At 43.0% G+C, this 23,146-nt stretch overlaps 1 pseudogene; it reads right to left on the reverse strand.

Moving 5' to 3' along the window:
- Positions 1-3,772: 3,772 nt before the first annotated feature.
- LOC148453674 (5S ribosomal RNA) lies at positions 3,773-3,891 on the reverse strand (annotated as a pseudogene).
- Between the last annotated feature and the right edge of the window lie 19,255 nt (positions 3,892-23,146).

The raw sequence follows: 23,146 nt of genomic DNA on the forward strand, positions 1-23,146 counted from the left end.
AGAGATGTGCGCCAACCCCCGTGTTTTGGTTTTGGATCTGGATCCCCCCTAGTTTTGGATTGGTTTTGCCAAAACCTCACCTCTGTGTTTTGTTTTCATGTTTTGGTTTTGGATCTGGATTTTTTCTTAAAAAATCATAAAAACAGTTAAAATCACATAAAATGGGCCTGTTTTTGTTCCTACAGTACAAGTAACCTCAATAACATTTATTTCCAGTAATTTCCAATCAATTTTGACCACCTCACAATATTATTTGCTTCATCTAGTTAAGGCCAAAGGGTTGCATCCAGCTAGCTGGCTGACTAAGCTAAGTGACACAGTCGGCGGCACTAACATGTGGCAATTCAATTTCTAATTTCCAACACGGATACAGTGTGTTATACAGTGTGGGTTGGATACACCAATAGTGCACTTACTGTGACATCAGTGTCGGCACAGTGGGGTTGCTGACGGTGTCCTCAGTACATGGAATGACAGTGCTGCGGTGCTGGCAGTGTCCTCAGTGAAGAGTACCAGTGATGTCGGCAGTGCGGGGATGCCAGCGATGTCTTTAGTGCAGGTTTGTTGGCTGTGTCGGCAGTGCGGGGTGCCAGCGGTGTCTTAGTACAGGTTTGCTGGTTGTGTTGGCAGTGTGGGGGTGCCAGCGGTGTCCTCATTGCAGGTTTGCTGACTGTGTCGGCAGTGCAGGGGTGTTCTCAATGCAGGGTGTCGGCAGAGCGGGGGTGCCAGCATTGTCCTCAGTGCAGGTTTGCTGACTGTGTCGGCAGTGCAGGGGTGCTGGTGGTGTCCTCACTGTGGGAGTGTCAGCAGTGTTGGCAGTGTGGGGGTCGCTGACGGTGTCCTCAGTACCTTGGACAGCAGTGCAGGAGTGTCAGCAGCGGTGGTGTCCGCAGCGGGGGATGCTGCCAGTGGGGGTACCGGCAGTGTCGGCAGCAGGGGGTGTCGGCGGTGTCAGGCGGCGGGGGATGGCGGGCGCCATCTTCTTTTTCTTGATTGTGCTGTTTTCAATGGGCTTAACGCTGATTGGCTGAGAGCCGTTAAGCCTGCTCAAAACAAAACCTCTCGACTCAACAGAGGGGTCACAAGGTTTTGCCTTGGGTCAGAGATCCGGTGCAGGCTGGGAGATCCGAGCTGTGGTCGGATCGCCCCGGATCCCCGAAATTCGGGTAGGTTCAGATCTCTGATATGAAAACCTGCTCATCTCTAAACATTAGCAGAACTGCATGTGATTATGCAGCTGTGATCCGAATAGCGATCCGTGCTGAATTAAGCCCTAAAACCATAAAACCATATTGTGATGTCTTGGGGTAATTAGCTCGGCAGAGGGTGGATGGGTGCAGAGTTTAGGTGCTTATTGAGGGTCCACACACAGCTTTCAAGTAAACAAATGATGCTTTACTGCCAGCTTGTGAATTCAAGATACAGAAAGTAACAAACAGAAAATAACAAAACAACCTAGCCCCTGTTTAGGGCATCTAGCTCACTTCTTGAGCCCTCTCTAGTGTGACGCAGCTAGTCTGCCAACAAAGTCCCTACCTGCTTCTTGCAGGCCTATCACCGGCTCCAGCCTGGCTTGGCTTGGCTGCCACAGCTACACAAACACCGTCCTGGTGGCCTTCCCTGTATCACACAGATATAGGCCCTGGCTTTCTCAGCCCGCAGCTTTACTGCTTCAATGTCCCACGGTCAGAGAGTTTTGTGGTCCCCCTTGCCTCCCGCAAGGCCCAGACACTGGCCTCCTAGACCCCAATGGCTCGCTCAGCTTCACTGGGCTCTCTGGCTGTTACAGTCCCAACTAGACTGTCTCCCCCAGCCTGACTGCTCCGCCTTCTCATTAGCTCACACCTGAGCTCTCTCCACCATGCAGGTGTATCATCACTCAGTATTTCAACCCTGTGTGGGAGGATCTCTCCAATCCCACACAGAATCTGCTGCTCACCAATGCCACCTCTGGTGATACTGCCACAATATATATATATAAAGAAATAGGTGGGTGCACCGCCAATACTTGTAAATTAATGAGTGAACAAAATGTAATATGTGCAGTATTCAAATATAGCAACTGGGCCTAAGAATGTTATGGCGTCAGCACTATGTCAATAGTAAAATACTAGTGTAGGTATTTGGGAAACAGTGAACAGAATGTGAATTGACAATCGAGCGACAAGTTTGCTACATAGCGACAAGTTTGCTACATATATTAGATGTTCTGCAATATGAATAATTCAATATTTCTAATACATAAATGATTTGTATCAAGTGAAAACAAAGTGCCTGTGCAAAAAAATATATAAGTATAAAAAATATAAAAAGTTTGGACGAGTTAAACGTTCTGCAATATGGATATTATACTACTAATGCATAAATAATATGTATCAAGTGAGAACAAAGGTACAGTACTAGTGCAAGAATAATTAAATATAAAAATATTATGACAAGTTTTTTAAGAGAAATAAAAAAGTAAAGCCTTAATGGCTTTCAGATTTCATTTAGAAATATAATATGGATAACACTTTAAAAAATAAATAGCATCAGAGGCAATACAAAAATTAAAACGAGACAAGATTGAATTGATATATATATATAGCAGCTTATCTGAGTATATATGAGAGGTAGTTTTCCAAAGTTCATGATGCATATAGCAAATACTTCCAACGCGTTTCGTCCTATGACTTCATCAAGGGGATGGTGTATGAGTGGGGTAGTCTGGTATTTATACCCCACTAGGAGTTCAATGGAGGTCAGGAGTCTGCATCACTTCCTGTATATCCAAGAACCCCTATAAACAGTAAGACTTTCTATTCCATCAGTTCATCAGCTTATAACGTGTGTAGTTTAATAGTTCCCATGAGAATATTATGGTTGTAGGTAGGTTTAAAATGTTTCTATTGGGCTATTTCCGCCCTTCCTAGTGTCACTTCCGCCCTCACTCTGGCGCGTCACATCCGTTTTTTGTAACCATGTTGGGCCAGGGCATGTGGTGTTCTTGAATCCACGTCACCTCCACATTGATGCACATGTTCCGCATTGATGCACGTCACCTCCGAATTGATGCACATGTTCCGTCGTCACTTCCGCCCTCCTGGACCACGTGTTTCGGCTGGCCGCGTCCTATGTTAGGCGTCACTTCTGCCCTTACTGTACACATGACCACAGTGTTTTCCTCCTTTCCATCACATCTTCCTCAGAGTGCAGTTTGTCATGGCATCACTTCCACCCTTCTATTATATATAATGGGGATAACTTCCACCCATATCTATAAAACGGTCTTACATTGGTTTCTCTTCAGTTTAATCTAGAACTTAAATATAGAGGATGGATATTAGAGTTCAATACCAATATAAGTGTTTGGTAATAAAATTATGCTTGAATTTAATTTTGGTCAGCTATCAGAAACATATCTCCATCTAAATTATATATATTAATAATATGGATAGCAAATAAAGCATGTTGGAGAACTATACGTTTGTGGATATTTAAATGTATTTGTAAGCACTTAATAGGTCATGTTTAAAATGTGGACCATAGTATGAGATATGTATTTGTGGATGTTCATAAGTCAAGTAGGTCCAATGTAGGGAGCTACTACCTAAGTGCTCAAACACAATTTGTGTGGTCTGGACAAGTATAGTACTTTATAGGACAAGATCAGTGAATTATTAGTTTAATACCTGCCTAAGAAGGGAACCATAATACATTTTGTGGATGTATTATGGTTCCCTTCTTAGGCAGTGCCACCTTTTAACTTGATTCTGTTTCAGAAAACTAGGTAAATTTGCTGCACCAGGTATTCCTAAGAGGTTACCCATCTTAGTACAGACCCGGCCCAGCCATGCTTTGCTTCCAAGATCAGACGAGATTGGGCTCACACATGGTGGTATGGCAGCAAATACATTCTGTATAAGGTCAGCATTGCCAGATTTTCTACTAAGCCTGGTCTTCCCCAAAAGGTCATCCTTAGGGGTACTAGTCAGGAGCATCCATATAGTAAGGAGGTATATTAGTAGATAGAAGCTGAACACATCACAGGAAGGGAGCTGTCAGGACTGCGACTATTTCAGTACATAAAGATAGATTACTTTTTCCAAAGTTCCTTTGTGGTCATTGGAGGAGCTATCCTGCTTGCTGGAATTCTTCACATACAGGGGATAGAGAGTTAAAGTGATAATCTGTTTCCAAGGTGTTGTCAGGTTGTGGGATTCCTATATTGCTCATTATTTCAAACCTGATTCCATTTGGGTCACATGTTCTGAACTTCCTATGGATCACAGACCTCTAGTATAAAGCCTGTTACTAACTGTGTCTCAGTGTCTGTGCAACGTTAGTGTCAGGTCTTTCTTGGACTCCTGCCAGATCCCTGCTGTGCCTGTGGGTTGCTGTGGACTTTGCTATATCTCCGCTCATGTTCCAGCTAAACTTCTGATGCCAGTTACCAGCCGCACTACAGAGCTCAGCATAGCCATGGCCTAAGTATTGCTTTCTGCTCCACTGCTGTGGTTTCACCTTTTGCTGCACTATTTACTTGCCTGTTGTCTCTTACTCCTGTGGACATCGAACCCATCTTTGTTACAGTTGTCAACTGCACCATTACAGTTATCATCACCGCATTGCGGGGCTCAATCCCGTTCCGGATTCTCGTCACACTGCAGGGCTCAACCCTGTTCCAGAACAACACCACTTCCCAGGGCTCAACCCTGCTTCAACCTTCATTGCATCGCGGGGCTCAACCCCACTCCAGTTTCTAGTTACACCGCAGGGCTCAACCCTGTTCCGGAACCTTACCGTATCACAGGGATCAACCCTGCTTCAACCTTCATTGCATCGCGGGGCTCAACCCCGCTCCGGATTCTAGTTACACCACAGGGCTCAACTCTGTTCTGGAACCTCACCGTATCACAGGGCTCAACCCTGCTTCAACCTGATCGCATCACAGGGCTCAACCCTGCTCCGACCTCACCGCATCACAGGGCTCAACCCTGCTCCGACATCATCGCATCACAGGGCTCAACCCTGGTCCGACCGCATCTCATCACAGGGCTCAACTCTGCTTCAACCTCACAGCGTCACAGGGCTCAACCCTGCTCCGTCTTTCACCGCATCATAGGGCTCGCTCTGCTCCGGATTTCCATCACTACAGGGTTCCACCCTGGTGAAGCTCCTCTATATCATCCTGAGGTGTTAGCCTCATACTGGACTAGGGGTTCCCTACCATATTAGCTCTTTTGTGTTAAAGACTATATATGGGGGGTTTTCTCCTATACTCATTATTGCTTATGTGAACCTCTGTGTTGTTGAGACTTTATGTGAGACGTTGCTATTATATTTCTCCTGTGAATAAATTCTATTTACTTTTATTCTGTGCTACTGAGATATCATGAAAAGGTCATTCCTAAAGCCACCCCAGTTTATTGTGCCTAGTAGGCCTGTCTCCTCCTAGGAGTCTCAAGTGTCGGCAGCCGTGACAGAAGCAATTTCATAGTTCTCATTGAATCCTTTGGGTGTCAATGTATCCAGTTCAAATAGCCAGAACATTTCCCTTCTTGATAGTAAATAGCCCAAATCTCCTCCTCTTTCGCCCAGGTTCTCATGTTCAATTGCTTTGAAGGTGATGTCTTCAGGGTTGGAGTTATGCTCTGTTGAGAAATGTTTGGAGACTGCATGTCCCTCTACTTTATTTTTAATGGTTTTTCCTATGTACTTAAGTCCACATGTACATTCCAAGAACTAGATAACCGACGTGGAGTTACAGTTCATAAAATTCTTTATACAGTAGTATATTTTTTTAGATCCATCCGAGTTCATAAATGTTTTTCTTTTGGGGTGGAGGAACTTGCAGATGTTACAATGGCCACACTTGTAGCTTCCATTACATAGTAAGGTGTTCAAGGATGATTTTTATTTATCCCTTAACATACTTGGTGCCAGTATGTCTTTCAAATTTTTTTATTTTCTGTAGACAATCTGTGGTTTTGGTGGTAGAATCTTCTTAAGTACTGGGTCCATCAGAAGAATGTTCCAATTTTTATTGAAATATTTTTTGATTTGATTCTTATGACTATTGTATGTGGTAATCAAAGGTACCATCTCGTTTCTCTATGGTTTCTCCCTCCTGTATTGCAGTAGATTGCTTCTTTCTAAATGTTTCGTTTTCTGCATTGCTGTCACTGTAGTTGCTTCAGGATATTCTTTTTCTCTAAAGAAAACCTATTTGCATATATTTCCAGTTGTTCATTGCAGACCGTGACATCACTGCAATTATGTTTTATCCTACTGGAGCATGGAATATTCTTCTTCCATTTATCTAGATGGCAGCTTTTAAAATTCAGGTAGCTATTAGCATCCACTCCTTTTATAAAGTTTTTGGTACAAATTTTGTCATTGTTGCTGTTAGAATCAATTCTAAAAACATCAGTGCTTGAGTCATTGAAATTGGATGTAAATTTTAGATTCATATTGTTGTTTAAAATGTGTAATTAAAAAACCACATACAGTAGTCATGATAATCAAATCAAAATATCCTTCAATAAAAATTGGAAGTATTCTTCTGATGGACCCAGTACTTAAGAAGATTCTACCACCAAAACCACAGATTGTCTATTGAAAATCAAAAAATTTGAAAGACATACTGGCACCAAGTATGTTAAGGGATAAATAAAAAATCAACCTTGAACACCTTAAGATGTATTGGAAGCTACAAGTGTGGCCATTGTAACATCTGCAAGCTCCTCCACCCCAAAAGAAAAGCTTTATGAACTTGGATGGATCTAAAGAATATACTATAAAGAATTTTTTGAACTGTAACTCCACGTCGGTTATCTATTTGTTGGAATGTACATGTGGACTTAAGAACGAAGGAAAAACCAAGAGACACTTAAAAATGAGGATTCAAGAGCACATTCGGAACATTAAAAACAAAGTAGAGGGACATGCAGTCTCCAAACATTTCTCGACAGAGCATAACTCCAACCCTGAAGTTCAAAGCAATTGAACATGTGACCCTGGGTGAGAGAGTAGGAGATTTGGGCAATTTACTATCAAGAAGGGAAATGTTCTGGCTATTTGAACTGGATACATTGACACCCAAAGGATTCAATGAGAACTATGAAATTGCTCCCTTCCTGTGATGTGTTCAGCTCCTATCTACTAATATACTTCCTTACTATATGGATGGGCCTGATCAGTACCCATAAGGAGGACCATTTGGGGGAAGACCTGGTTTAGTAGAAAATTGGCAATGCTGACTTTATACAGAATGTATTTGCTGCCATACCACCATGTGTGAGCCCAATCTCATCTGATCTTGGAAGCAAAGCATGGTTGGGCCTAACAATACTGGATCAGAACCTCTATACACACCTTCCTATACCTTCTAATGTCCTGCCTATACCTTCTAATGATGACGCTAATTTGCGTAGGCAGTCATACCATAAATAATGACTTAGACGTGGAATCTGTGGTTCCAAAGCACAAGTGTTATTCAGGTAAAAGTTCAGACAGTTACACGCAATTGATCTAGACACAATTTAGGCGCAAAAGGAAAATTATACAGACCCAAGTACAGTATACATACGCAGGCGCTTCCAGACCCGGAGATAGGCATCAGCAAGAGACCCTAGTCATACAGCGTTCAGCACAAAGACTGAGAACCAGCGTTTGTGCACACATATTTATACCCCCCCAGAATAAACAGGACAATAGGGAAGTTAGTTGCTGATGTCATTGGTTCCCAGGGGAGAAGCATCTGTTACAGCACATTTAACAGGCTGGTTCAAATAGACTCTCCCTGCCTCTAACAGCTCGGGATCTTTCTCTTCACGCCCCCTGCAACATCCTAACAGTTGTTCCTGAAATATTCATTTTGTTGCTTGTAGGTTCTGTGATCCATAACTCGAGTTTGCATGATGCGACCTCCCCACCGATAACACCGAAATACTGTAAAAAGAATACGCATCAATACAAGACCAAACACAACTTGTTTAGCATGTATAATACCTTAGTTATCAAATCTCTTTATTTCTCAGCATTTAAACTAACTGAACCAACTTAAATCATACACTTTAAAGCTTATTGAACCTTATGTGTGAATATGTAATGTGTGGGTATTGAGGGTTTGATATAAGGCTGCTAGTTAACTTGGGGCAGATGCATGCGCATAAAGCTAATAAAACAGTGGTTTCATACAAAGTCCTATGCATTCGCTAATATGCGACTAGTTAACGGCGCAATTGTGCGTATTAATGTGTGTATGAGAAATGGTGAAAAATGCAATCGCATGGTGCTAATAGTATCATCGCCACATGTACTAAAATGTGAGTTTATCTAAAATGGCGCTTAGGTGGCCATTCTCAAAATGGCGTCTTGCGATCTCATTTTCAAGATGGCGTCTTGCGGCCAGTTGCAAGATGGCATCGCCGCGATTAAATTTTAAACTGAACTTGTCTCAGCCAATTATTCAGCTTCGACAGTCCATCCTTTGATAGCAAACAACATTCTATCACAATCTGCTATTAGAATTTAATTTAGGCTAACATTTACATATTATTTACTGTTATTGTGGGATGGCACAAGGTGGTTCTTAATCCATCAATAATGTGTCTCTGGGTGGGGACATAAAACTACTATTATACGCACACCACAGATCTTGGAAGATCATGTGAAAGGTGTGGGAATGCACCAGTCTTATAATAGCAGTCTTGAAGGGGAGTTGAGACTTTACATTATCTGAGGTGTTCTATAAATAACATTTCAATAATACATTCTATGCATGTCTAAATATAATACATCAAACGATTGTATTTCCTAGTTCATGGTTTTAATGCAGCTCTATATTTACCTCGGTATACATATTGTCATTACTGACCACCATCATAGTTTCATTCTTTCGTTTCACTCTGTTTTTACATTTTCCACACTTCAACACGATAGGAACACACCGGAGGCATATGCCAATTGTTATGATGACAATCAGTATAAGGAATAAGAATTTGCCTATGCTGGCGATCACTTCCTGGACCCATTCCCCTAGACCTGAGAACCATTTCACTGGGTTCAGCCATGAAACCCATCCTTCTATCTTCTCCCCTATTTCAGCAACTGAAGCGTTATGGTTTTTGCGAAATTCCCACTTTAGCTGCAGAATTTCATCCATCTTCCGGTCTATCACCTCCTTAGGGTCGCTGGTATCATTGGTGACATAGGTGCAACATTTTACTCCAAATTGGGTGGCCAATGTTACGCAATACCCTCCAGTAACAGCAGTTAAATAATTCAACACCAGCCTGTGTTGCACCAGTTCTTTCTTGTACGCTTGCAATTCTCTCCCTGTATACCTGAATGTGTCATCGTACATCTCGGTGATATTATCTATTAATTTTGCAAGTTCCTGGATATACCTAAAATTTTATGTACCCCGAGCGATCCTGGTGGGGTCCAATGAGACCAGAACTTGAAAGCCAGTTGTCTCACTGATTAGCTGAGTGGCTTTATGTATATCACCAGGTACCATATTTCTTTTGCCTCTGTGTTCATATTGTGTGTGAAGATATGGTGACGGTGTGTTTTTATGTATACCCAGCATTTCAACATGTGTGAGGGTCATAACTTCTGGGACTACTCTTCCCAGGTAACACAAACCTTCGGAACTCGGGGAGAGCCATTTATACGCTTTTCTTCCACAGATGAAATATACATTATCAGGGAGAACATAAGGAATGGTATGCATCATTATCATTAAGCCCATTTCCCTTGCAAACAATCCTATTTCTGGTTCTTCCATCTGGTACATGCAAGTTTCTGGCTGTATTATTTTAGCACAATAACCATTTGGCACCTTACCAATAATTTCTTTGGTGGAATTCAATGTATACCGATACCTAACATGTTTCCCACCAGACTTAATGGAGCGCAGCAGATCATGGTTTATGGACTCATTATCAGCTCTTTGTGAGAAGGTCATCGTCTGATTATTCCCCGTCACTTCCCAACTCCCAGGTTTATTGGGGTTGGTTATGTTTAGACACAAAAGTGATCTATCTATTTGGAATTGATGGAGTTTGAAATGAGGTGGTTGGGATGAGAGGAATTTTCCATCCAATGTTTTCCCTTTTTGCAATTCTAAAATTTCCGTGATATTCAGCGGAAATGGCACCAACCCTACATTATGCTGTCCCTGTGGCACATGTGAACACACCCAGCAATCAGTTTGATTTAACACTTTGCCTACCATGCTATGATAATCCTCTAGAGGATACCCACCCCTGTACGGATTATATTTAGGTTGGCACCGTTGGATACAGTTCTCATCAACTAGGGACCCACAAAGCTCACAAATACAGGAATCTTCAGACGATAAACCTCCACACCTTCCCCGAGTATCCGGAATGACAGCTCTCTTAACAATAACAGTACTAAGATTGGTCAGACACTCCCCTTATTGGCATTGCACTCCTCCTAATTCCACTCCATCAGCACTGCCATCCGCTCCCGTTAACTCAATCGGTCCCCCATCACAGACACTGGATATCCCCGGACTGACCAGGATGGTGAACACTCTAAAAGAGAATATGAAAATGAACACAGCAGGCCCGTCCATTGTCACAACAAGACCTGCATATTTCTCTCAGATCAGGTATCTTACTACGACCTTTTCAATCCTCCCGGAACAAGCTCTCGAGTGACAGGTCCACGCTATCAGCTTTGTCTCCGACTTGTTTCTCCACCGGTTGATTGACCTTTTTGCAGTGAGTGGAATGGACCCAGGTATCTCTCTTGGCCACCTTCAAAGATGTAGTACTTGTCAGTAGCACCTGGTACGGACCTTCCCACCGATCAGTCAAACAACCTGAACGCAAGAAATTTCTGATCATTACATATTCTCCTGGTTCAACATCATGACAGTTCGTTTCAGGCATATCATTAGACAACAATTTCAGTTTCTGCTGCTGTTGCTTTAACTGCTTACTCATTGATATAAGATACTTCACAGTTACCTCATTGTTACCCTTTAGATCTTCCTGTGGGCTTATAATCAAATGAGGTTGTCTACCGAACAATATTTCAAATGGGGACAGATTCAGAGGAGGTCTAGGAGTGGTCCTTATGCTATGTAGGACCAAAGGTAACGCTTCTGGCCATCCTAGTCCAGTCTCAGTCATGATTTTACTTAGCTTGTTTTTAATAGTCCCGTTCATCCTCTCTACCTTTGCACTGGCTTGCGGTCGGTAGGGGGTGTGAAGTCGACTATTAATACCCATCAGCTTACACATATTTTGAAAAACATCACCTGTGAAATGGGTACCCCTATCACTCTCGATGATTTTAGGGATACCGTACCAGCATACAAATTCCTGAACTATTTTCTTGGCAGTAAACGCAGCAGTATTAGTGGCCGCTGGGTAGGCCTCAACCCAGTTAGAAAATACGTCTGTGCACACTAATACATACTTAAGGTTCCTGCAGGGTGGTAATTGGATGAAATCAATTTGGATCACCTGGAAAGGTCCATCAGTCAGTGGAATGTGGGATGGTTCGGTAGGGATCGCTTTCCCTATGTTCTTTCAAAAGCAGGTCAAACAGGACATTGCTATCTTTTCTGCTTGTGAAGAAAAACCTGGTGCGCACCAGTATGCCCTCACCAACTTGCACATACCCTGTTTACCCAGATGAGTCAGACCGTGTGCTGCTTCAGCCAGGCTGGGGTAATATGCCTTGGGGGCTACTGGCTTACCATGTCCATCCCTCCAGAACCCAGAGGACTCTTGCCCACATCCCTTGGACTTCCAAATGGATTTTTCCTGAATTGAACACAAATTTTGCATCTCAATTAATTTTAGCATATCAATAGTTTGAAATGACATAATTGTTTCATTTGGAGAAAACATTTTTTAGCCCTGCTGCCCATTTTGCAGCTTCATAAGCTCTGTTGTTGCCCAGTGACACCGGGTCATCCTCACATGTGTGGGCTTTGCATTTAATTACTGCCACTGCTTTGGGCAGTTTGATTGCTTCTAAAAGATGTTTTATGTGTCGGGAATGTGCAACTGGTGTGCCTGCTGCTGTCATAAAATTTCTCAGACACCATAGAGCCCCAAAATCGTGCACCACCCCGAACGCATACCTCCAGTCAGTGTAAATGTTAGCAGATTTGCCTGCTGCCATTATACATGCTCTAGTCAGTGCTACTTACTCTGCCACCTGGGCTGAGTGAGGAGGACCGAGAGGTTTAGCTTCTATGATGTCTGTGTCATTTACAACAGCATAACCTGTACATAATTCACCTGTCTGTTTGTCTATGACAACTCCCATCCGTATAAAAGGTTACATCCACATTCTCTAAAGGTGTGTCATGTATGTCAGGTCTAGCAGTAAAGGTCTGATTCAGATATGTCATACAATCGTGCGCAATATTATGTCTGCCGAACTCACCTCCTCTCCATCCACCCTTTGTACATCATGTTGTACATATGGTAGGTATGTTGCTGGATTCAGCGTACTGCAATGTTTAACAGTAATATTTACAGGAGCGATTAGAGCTAGTTCCCATTTGGTGAACCTAGCCGAGGAGACATGTCTGGTTTGAGCCGAGTTCAACAGAGCAGATACAGCATGGGGAGTGTAGACAATCATATCATGGCCCAATACTACATCCTCACTTTTACTCACCAATAGAGCAGTAGCTGCTACACTTCTCAAACAGGTGGAGAGTGATCTTGCTACCGTGTCCAATTGGGCACTGTAGTATGCTACGGGCCTACTGGCATCACCATGTTTTTGTGTAAGGACACCTGCAGCACAACCATTGGCTTCCGTACAATACAAATCAAAAGGTTTTTCATAATCAGGTATTCCCAATGCAGGAGCTCTTGTCAGACTATCCTTAAGATTAAGGAAAGCCTGTTCTGATTCCTCTGTGTGTATGACACGATCGGGCTTTGAGGAAGAGACTAATTCCTGTAAAGGTAAGGCCAAAATAGAAAAACTTGGTATCCACATTCTACAATATCCACACATTCCCAAGAAGGTACAAATTTGCTGTTGATTCTGCGGCAGTGTCATGTTTTGTATGGCATGGATTCTATCTGTTGTGAGGTGTCGTAACCCCTGGGTTAGGCAGTGTCCCAAATATTTTACTCTGGATTGACACAGCTGTAGTTTGTCCTTAGCCACTTTGTGTCGTGTCCTGTTTGTGAGAGATGAAGTAACAAAAGTTTAGTATCATTCAAACATGACATAAACGAGTCAGAACATAGCAATAAATCGTCCACATATTGAATTAGAACAGATCCATTGGCAGGTTAAAAAGATTGTAAACAGTCGTGCAATGCCTGGGAGAAGATACTGGGGCTGTCTATGAAACCTTGGGGTAATCATGTCCATGTGTATTGTAAACCTCTGTATGTAAATGCGAATAGATACTGACAGTCAGGATGGAGAGGCACAGAAAAGAAAGCAGAACAGAGGTCAATGACAGTGAAATGGGTTGCATTTGGTGGGATTTGCATCAGAATGACAGCTGGATTTGGCACTACAGGGAATTGTCTCTCTACTACCTTATTAACACCTCTAAGGTCTTGTACCAGCCTATAACCCCTCCCACCACTCTTCTTCACCGGAAAGATGGGACTGTTGGCTACACTAGCTGTACGAACTAAAATTCCTTGTTGCAATAATCACTCAATTACTGGAAAAACCCCTAATTCTACCTCCTGTTTTAGTGGGTACTGGGGACTTTTTGGAGCTTGCCTTCCGCTTTTTAAATTTACTATTACTGGGCTTACATTTGCCATTAATCCAGTGTCCTGTCCATCTTTAGTCCAAAGGGAATCTGGAATTCGGGACAACATTTCATCTACCTGTGATGGAGTTTCATTTAAAACGGTAGAGTGATACAATATCCTTTGAGGAGTGTCTAACATATCCCGCACCTTGTATACCATTCTCTTTGGGATATCTAAAAATACACCATGAGGGGTGCAATATATAACACATCCCATCTTACATAACAAGTCTCTGCCCAGTAGGTTAGTAGGAGCCGCAGCAGCCAGGAGAAAAGAATGCCTCGTATGCAACGGCCCAATAGTAACCTTTGTGGACTTTGTTAAAAGATAATGTTCCACTTTACCTGTTACACCCATTGTTGGTACTGTCTCGTTGGTCACCTGCAAATTAACGGGAGATTTTATCACCGACCTGGTCGCCCCTGTGTCTACAAGAAAAGGATATTCAGTACCAGCTACATCAACCATCATGACCGGTTCTTCCCTAGTACTTCCTGTTAACCTGACCATCTGTAGGCTACAGGTATGACCTGACCCCTAGCGTTGGCTACCATTCTCCAATAAAGCATTTACGGCTACAATTGGAACTGGTGCCTGCTGGACATTTGCTGGCCTCTGTGCACATCCCTTATGGGAATATCTAGGTCATCCCTGATGTGGGATCCCTACTCCTTTTACTGTACAGTTTCTACTTAAGTGTCCTGTTTGTTTACAGTTAAAACATGTTCGTGTTTTGGGTGAAGACATGTGGTGTTGTGAGGTTTGCGCAGAGGGTAAAGGTGGTGGATATGGGTAAGGATAGGGAGGGTAAGGGTATTGTGGGGGATAAGAAGTTGGTGGATAGCCTGGGACCTGTGGTTGCATCGGGTTAGTGGGATAGTTGTGTTTGTTGTTGAGTGGGGTTAGTGAGAGCACATACTTGTTCAGACGTGAGTGTGTGTGCAAGTGCAAGTGTGTCTGTTGGCTGTGATGTTACCGTCTTTCCCTCCAGAGCTTGTATACTGACAGCCATTAGTTTTTTGCTCTGGGCTTCTCTCTTTTTGGAGATGTTTTTATCATGTTCAATGGCAGTTTCTATGAGGGTATCTATTGTGAGTCCCCGCCAGCCAGGCTGTGAGGTCTGAACCCGAGTTTTTAAACTCTCTTTCAGACCGGCCACAAGTACTGTGACTATCATCCCCCGGTGGTGAGTGCTATCTTTAATATTCTCTATCCCAGTGTACTGGGTGATAGCCTGCAGAGCCCGATCGCAATAATCTTCTGCAGTCTCACTCTCTTTCTGCTTAATGGTGAAAATTTTGTTCCAGTTAACTACTACTGGAAAATATATACCCAATTGAGTTACAATGCGGGAAATGTTACCTTGGTTTACTTGGTCTGTTAAGGGAACGTCACCATCCAATACACAATCCGTGATAAATGTTGTCACGTCGGTATTGCGTGGCAGACAGGCCCTTAACACCACACGCCAATCTTTATTAGTGGGCTCATGTGAACTACCCAAATTTCTCAAAAATCTTTGACATTTGGATAATTCCTTTATGGGATCGGGGAAATCATTTATGATGGAATTTAGTTCTGCTCTTGTCCAAGGACAATGCATTACTACTTCCCTTGTGGGCGCTATACCGTTCGCGTCTGCATTCCCATTTGGAACAGTTATTGTCCGAATGGGATGCAGACCGGTAGCGCTGCTACCGTTGACCTGATTACCTGGCTGGGGGTTTAGTCTGCTGCTGCTACGTATGGTATGAACAACTTCCTCTACGGGTGCAGATGGCATTAACACTTCCCTTGCTGTTACCGATGGAGATGGCAGCACCACTCGTGATTGTGGTGATGCAGCATCTATCATCTGCACAGCATGGGAAATGGCAGACATTACAATAGACTCATCATCCGCATCATGAACATTTTCTTTATAGTTGCTTAAGAGAGGGTACAAGTTGCTTCTTACATTTTTATGGGTATTTTTGGTAACTGTACTTGCACCTCCATCCACATAAGGTGGGGGAGGTGAGCGTGAACTGCTGGCAATACTCTCCATTATGCTACCTTGCCGCACGTGCACGCCATTTTGCGGCTCGCCCGTATTGCTATTCAGCATCGTGGATGTATTTCTGGCAATGTGCTCACGACGCTAGTTTGCGTCGTTTGCACATTGTTAAGCCACGCATCCCCTTCATGCTGCCACAGTTTTAAACATTCAAAATATTTAACCTTTTTCTCTCGGGAGCGCATCAAACTGATGTGATCCCGGACACTGTGTAACACATTTTTATCAAAACTACCAATTCTGGAAAACGGTCTAACACTCTTCCTCGTCATATTAAACCATAAATCACAATACCTTATTGCATAAGTACCGTACTTGGTATGCATGATACGATGGGCCGATCCGATTGGCGCCTCCATTAGCAGCACAACATTGCCTAACATCTCTACTGTTTGCGTGGCTTCCATTCTGAGACAACTCCTACGCTTTTCAATAAAGATTTAAGCCGGTGAAAGACAATCAAGACACTTTCACTTATCTGTGGATGATTTAAGTTGGCGGCGCCCACACACCTGGATAAGATTAAGTAAGGCAACTTCCACACCTGGATAAGATTTCAAAAAGGCAACTTCCACACCCGGATAAGATTTAGTAAGGCAACTTCCACACCTATGAGAGTTTATATGTTGGCTACTCTCACACACCTCTCTACAACAAAGACAACATATACACCTGCTACTGTGTTTAGAACGGTAAAGCTGCTTACCAAGCAGCTAGACTAACCCTTGCACCTAGGCCTTAAGGATCATATGATACCCTTAACTTTGTTCAACAAATATTCACTGTCACACACTTTTTTCTTGCGCTGAAAAATACACGTTAACCCAGATATTGGTAATAGAAAAAAAATGTAAACCTCAATGGCTTCGTTCAAACACGTGGCAGCACAACCGGAAGTATGTATACGCTATTGTGCGACCAGTCGCATACACAATAATGCGATTACCACACAACCATTAAATGGCTTTTTAACTGCATACACAAAAGTGCGTCTTTTTGCTATGCGCAAACCTGCGACTTAGTTGCATACTCAGTACTGCGACACCCCTTTAATCGTAAGGTTCTATCAACAGAGGAAAACAAACTTTTTCCTCTCTTGTCCCTGGATTCTAGTCAGCTTCCTTGATTCACATGGAGATGGATAGCGATCTTTCAGCTCAAAGCGGTTGCAGGCAAACCCTGCATGTGGCCACTCCACCCTTTGCTGAAATATCGATGGCTGTATGTACCGTGTGAGCAGGTAAGTGACTTCACTACGAGCCCCCAATAACGATACTGGATAAGAACCTCTATACACACCTTCCTATACCTTCTAATTTCCTGCCTATACCTTCTAATGATGACGCTAATTTGCGTACGCAGTCATACCATAAATAAAGACTTAGACATGGAATCTGTGGTTCCAAAGCACAAGTGTTATTCAGGTAAAAGTTCAGACAGTTACACGCAATTGATCTAGACACAATTTAGGCGCAAAAGGCAAATTATACAGACCCAAGTACAGTATACATACGCAGGCGCTTCCAGACCCGGAGATAGGCATCAGCAAGAGACCCTAGTCATACAGCGTTCAGCAAGAAGACTGAGAACCAGCGTTCGTGCACACAGAATAAACAGGACAATAGGGAAGTTACTTGCTGATGTCATTGGTTCCCAGGGGAGAAGCATCTGTTACAGCACATTTAACAGGCTGGTTCAAATAGACTCTCCCTGCCTCTAACAGCTGGGGATATTTCTCTTCACTCCCCTGCAACATCCTAACAGTTGTTCCTGTAATATACATTTTGTTGCTTGTAGGTTCTGTGATCCATAACTCGAGTTTGCATGATGCAACCTCCCCACCGATAACACTGGAATACTGTAAAAAGAATACGCATCAGTACAAGACCAAACACAACTTGTTTAGCATGTATAATACCTTAGTTATCAAATCTGTTTATTTCTCAGCATTTAAACTAACTGAACCAACTTAAATCATACACTGTAAAGCTTATTGAACCTTATGTGTGAATATGTAATGTGTGGGTATTGAGGGTTTGATATAAGGATGCTAGTTAACTTGGGGCAGATGCGTGCGCATAAAGCTAATAAAACAGCGGTTTCATACAAAGTCCTATGCATTCGCTAATATGCGACTAGTTAACAGCGCAATTGTGCGTATCAATGTGTGTATGAGAAATGGTGAAAAATGCAATCGCATGGTGCTAATAGTATCATCGCCACATGTACTAAAATGTGAGTTTATCTAAAATGGCGCTTAGGTGGCCATTCGCAAAATGGCGTCTTGCGATCTCATTTTCAAGATGGCGTCTTGCGGCCAGATGCAAGATGGCGTCGCCGCGATTAAATTTTAAACTGAACTTGTCTCAGCCAATTATTCAGCTTCGACAGGCCGGATCAGTACTAAGATGGGTAACCTCTTAGGAATACCTGGTGCTGCAAATTTACCTAGTTTTCTGAAACAGAATCAAGTTAAAAGGTGGCACTGTCTAAGAAGGGAACCATAACGCATTCATGAAATAAACATACAGCAAAATGTGGCTTTGAAGAAATGATTGGCACTAGAAGGAAATGTATTACATACAACCATACCATCCCATTAAAGCACCAATTGAAAGATTGAGAGCTTAATGTTGTTGGGCCTGACTAGTACCAAGATTGGGGACATCCTGGGAATCCCAGGTGTTGTAATCTGTTTACATCTCCAGAAAAGACAAGAAGACATAAGAAGAGGTTTTAATATCAGAGTTATGTTCCTCCCGGAAGACCATAAGGACGACAAAACTATAAACTAATAATTCACTGATCTTGTCCTATAAAGTACTATCCTTGTCCAGACCACACAAATTGTGTTTGAGCACTTAGGTAGTAGCTCCCTACATTGGACCTACTTGACTTATGAACATCCACAAATACATATCTCATACTATGGTCCACATTATAAATATGGCCTATTGAGTGCTTACAAATACATTTAAATATCCACAAATGTATAGTTCTCCAACATGCTTTATTTGCTATCCATATTATTAATATTTCCAATATTAGATGGAGATATGTTTCTGATAGCTGACTAACCAAACACTTATATTGGTATTGAACTCTAATATCCATCCTCGATATTTAAGTTCTAGATTAAACTGAAGAGAAACCAATGTAAGACCGTTTTATAGATATGGGTGGAAGTTATCCCCATTATATATAATAGAAGGGTGGAAGTGATGCCATGACAAACTGCACTCTGAGGAAGATGTGATGGAAGGGTGGAAAACACTGTGGTCATGTGTACAGTAAGGGCAGAAGTGACGCCTAACATAGGACACGGCCAGCCGAAACATGTGGTACAGGAGGGCGGAAGTGACGACGGAACATGTGCATCAATGTGGAGGTGACGTGCATCAATGCGGAACATGTGCATCAATGCGGAGGTGACGTGGATTCAAGAACACCACATGCCCTGGCCCAACATGGTTACAAAAAATGGATGTGACGCGCCAGAGTGAGGGCGGAAGTGACACTAGGAAGGGCGGAAATAGCCCCAATAGAAACATTTTAAACCTACCTACAACCATAATATTCTCATGGGAACTATTAAACTACACAAGTTATAAGCTGATGAACTGATGGAATAGAAAGTCTTACTGTTTATAGGGGTTCTTGGATATACAGGAAGTGATGCGGACTCCTGACCTCCATTGAACTCCTAGTGGGGTATAAATACCTGACTACCCCACTCATACACCATCCCCGTCATAGGATGAAACGCGTTGAGATATTTGCTATATGCATCATGAACTTTGGAAAACTACCTCTCATATATACTCAGATAAGCTGCTATATTTATCAATTCGCTCTTGTCTCATTTTAATTTTTATATTGCCTCTGATGTTATTTGTTTTTTAAAGTGTTATCCATATTATATGTCTAAAGGAAATCTGAAAGCCATTAAGGCTTTACTTATTTATTGCTCTTAAAAAAATTGTCATAATATTTTTATATTTAATTATTCTTGCACTAGTACTGTACCTTTGTTCTCACTTGATACATATTATTTATGCATTAGGAGTATAATATCCATATTGCAGAACGTTTATCTCGTCCAAACTATTTATATTTTTTATACTTATATATTTTTTCGCACAGGCACTTTGTTTTCACTTGATACAAATCATTTATGTATTAGAAATATTGAATTATTCATATTGCAGAAAGTCTGATATATGTAGCAAACTTGTCGTTCGATTGTCAATTCACATTCCATTCTATATATATATATATATATATATATATATATATATATGTGTATATATATATATATATATACATACAGTATTATACATGTTTACATGTATATATATATATATATATATAATATATAAATATATATATATATCCAAATCCACCCAATTTTCATGAATCCGGACAGATCCGAGTTACGGTTCTAATCTCCTGGGGAGAGTCATGGTTATAATTTTATAGTGTTTCAGAATTTAGCACATATAATCTGAATTTTGGGGTTTTGATTTGGATGTGGAAATAAAGTAAGATAGAGCAAGTTACTGTGCACGACAAACCATGTTGCTATACAAGGGGTGCAAACAGGGTGGGACTGACCCACAGTGGGCCCCACTACCTGAGGGCCCCACCCTCTCCTCTAGGTTAAGTAACTTGGTGGAGCAGGATCATGGCTAAATTTGGGTGCTTGGTTTGTTTCTATGGATCAACATCAAGATTAGGCTTCATAATGAATGGTCCTGACATAAGCCTGACCCATCCTTTATAAAAGGGGTCCTGTTCTTGTATGTCCCCTCTAATTGTTGGTCAAGTCCCTCTGTTGTGGCTGGCCAAACCCCCTCTGTTGTCTGGCCCCACCACTGCATTCCCTGGTGGGCCCTTTATATTCCAGTCCGATATTGGGGGCAAATACATAATTTGTAGCATATGTGGTTAATACTGGCTGCTGTTGCATGTAGCTTTATTTTTACTGTACAATTTAGATTTCAGTTTGGACACACCCAGGGCTGGCTGGCAATGTCTAGCCTGGGGGGCAAGCACGAAGCATTAGCCTATCATAAATTCACCCACATCCTCCGATATAGTGATCAGTAATCTGCACTTATAGCCTCTACCCTCCTCACCTGTCACACACACACACAGTTGCTATTACCTCAGTCATGGCAACGACTCCTTATCCCGTCACAGTTTTTTCCCAAGCCATAACATGCACTCCTTACCTCCCAACACACATCTTTCTAAAACCATTGCATGTACTCCGGATTTCCCATGTTTTCTCTCAGCCATGGCATGCACCCCTTTATCCAATGTCATCTCATGCACTGCAGCCCTTATCACCCCCTTGTCTTCTCTCAGCTATGGCATACACTCCTTATCCTCCCCTGGTCTTCTACCAGTTATGGAATACACCCCTTATCCCCCCTGGTCTTCTTCCAGTCATGGAATACACCCCTTATCCCCCCTGGTCTCCACCCAGTCATGGCATACACCCCTTAACCCCACCAGGTTTCCTACCAGCCATGACATACACCCCTTATCCCTACATTTCTTCTCCCAGCCATGCATAAACCCCTTATCCCCATGTCTTTTCCCAGCCATGCATACACCCCTTATCCCCCATGTCTTCTCCCAGCCATGCATAATCCCCTTTTCCTCCTATGTCTTCTCTCAGCCATGACATGCACCCATTATCCCCCATGTCTTCTCCCAGCCATGCATACACCTCTTATTCCCCAATGTCTTCTCCCAGCCATGACATGTACCCATTATCCCCAGATCTCTTCTCCCAGCCATGACATGCACCCATTATCCCTGTCTTATCGCAGCCATGGCATGCACCCTTTGTTCCCCAATTTTTTCACTCAGCCGTGTCATGCACCCCATATCCACTGGATGTCTTCTCTCAGCCATGGCTCACACATCTTCCCTCCCCTACCCCAGGTCTTCTCTCAGCCATAGCATACACCTCTTCCTTACCCTACCCCAGGTCTTCTCTCAGCCATAGCATCCTCCTAACATCCTCTCTCCCTTGTCCTACACAAACCAGGACTGTGCGGTGATGGCCAGCCTCCCTGTCCCATCAACAGACCCCATATATAGGCATGCAGACACCAGACGAGAACAACACTTCTAGCTCACCATACCTGTGTGCAGGGGCTCACAATGTCAGCTCCATTGGGGAAGGTCATCAGCAAATGAGGGAGCGATCTGCAAGACTCTTTCTGTAAACTCTATCTAGCCCCAATCATTGGTGTTGCTGCTCTGACAAACTAGGTGCAGCTCACACCCATTGCCTGCATTATTGCTGGGGATATGTGGCAGAACTGCCCATTAACCTCTAGCAGTTGCACATTACTAAGAAGGAGGAGATTGGGGTAGGAAAGGAATGGTCATGGTGGTTGGCTGATTCCTGTGGCTCAGGAATATGTCGCAGCAGACGGCTACTAAGAGGATACAGCTTGGTCTGGGGAGCACTCAGCCATTGGCCCACAGGGAAAAAATCTATGGCCAATCTACCTCTGTGTGTGTCATTCCCATTCACTGAGTGCAGTCACGATGAATACCTGCTAGCCCAAACCCATCTGCCCCCTAGTCCAGCCCGCCCCTGCATATACCCCTCCCAAATCTAAATCTCTCTGCACATTTTAAATAGAGATGAGCGGGTTCGGTTTCCTGAGAACCGAACCCACCCGAACTATGGGGATCCAAGGCAGATCCGACTCGGCTCAGTGTTTTCCCGTCTGACTCGGATCTGAAAACAAGGCAAAACATCATCATCCCGCTGTTGGATTCTCGCGGGTTTTGGATTATATAAAGGTCCCGGGATTTGCCACCATTTTTCATTCCGGCTGTGGAGAGTGGGAGCTGTGCTGTTGTTAATACTTGTTATTGTTAATTGCACGCTGCTGCTGTGCATAGGGGCTGGCTACTGTTGTCCATAAGGGCTGGTTGGCTGTTGTCTATAGAGGGGTTGGCTGGCTGTTGTCTATAGAGGGGCTGGCTGGCTGTTGTCGTGTCCATAGGGGCTGGCTGGCTGTCGTTGTCCTGTCCATAGGGGCTGGCTGACTGTAGTGCTGTGTTGTCCAGGGGGTGCTCTGTCCTTCAGGGGTGCTCTTCACCCACCCCCAGTGTGAAAGAAATAATAAAAATTAGTGTTAACCAGACTTGTCATCAGTAAAGGGGTGCTGTGCTGCTGTTTGTTAAGGTGCTGCTGTCTCTTTTCAGGGGTTCACTCCAGTGTTAAAAAAAAATATAAAAAACATTTTTTTTTGTGTTACATGTTAGCCACACCTGTAATTGG

Source organism: Taudactylus pleione, unplaced genomic scaffold (genome assembly GCF_031769625.1).
Source record: "Taudactylus pleione unplaced genomic scaffold, aTauple2 ptg001123l, whole genome shotgun sequence".
Classification (NCBI taxonomy): Eukaryota; Metazoa; Chordata; class Amphibia; order Anura; family Myobatrachidae; genus Taudactylus; species Taudactylus pleione.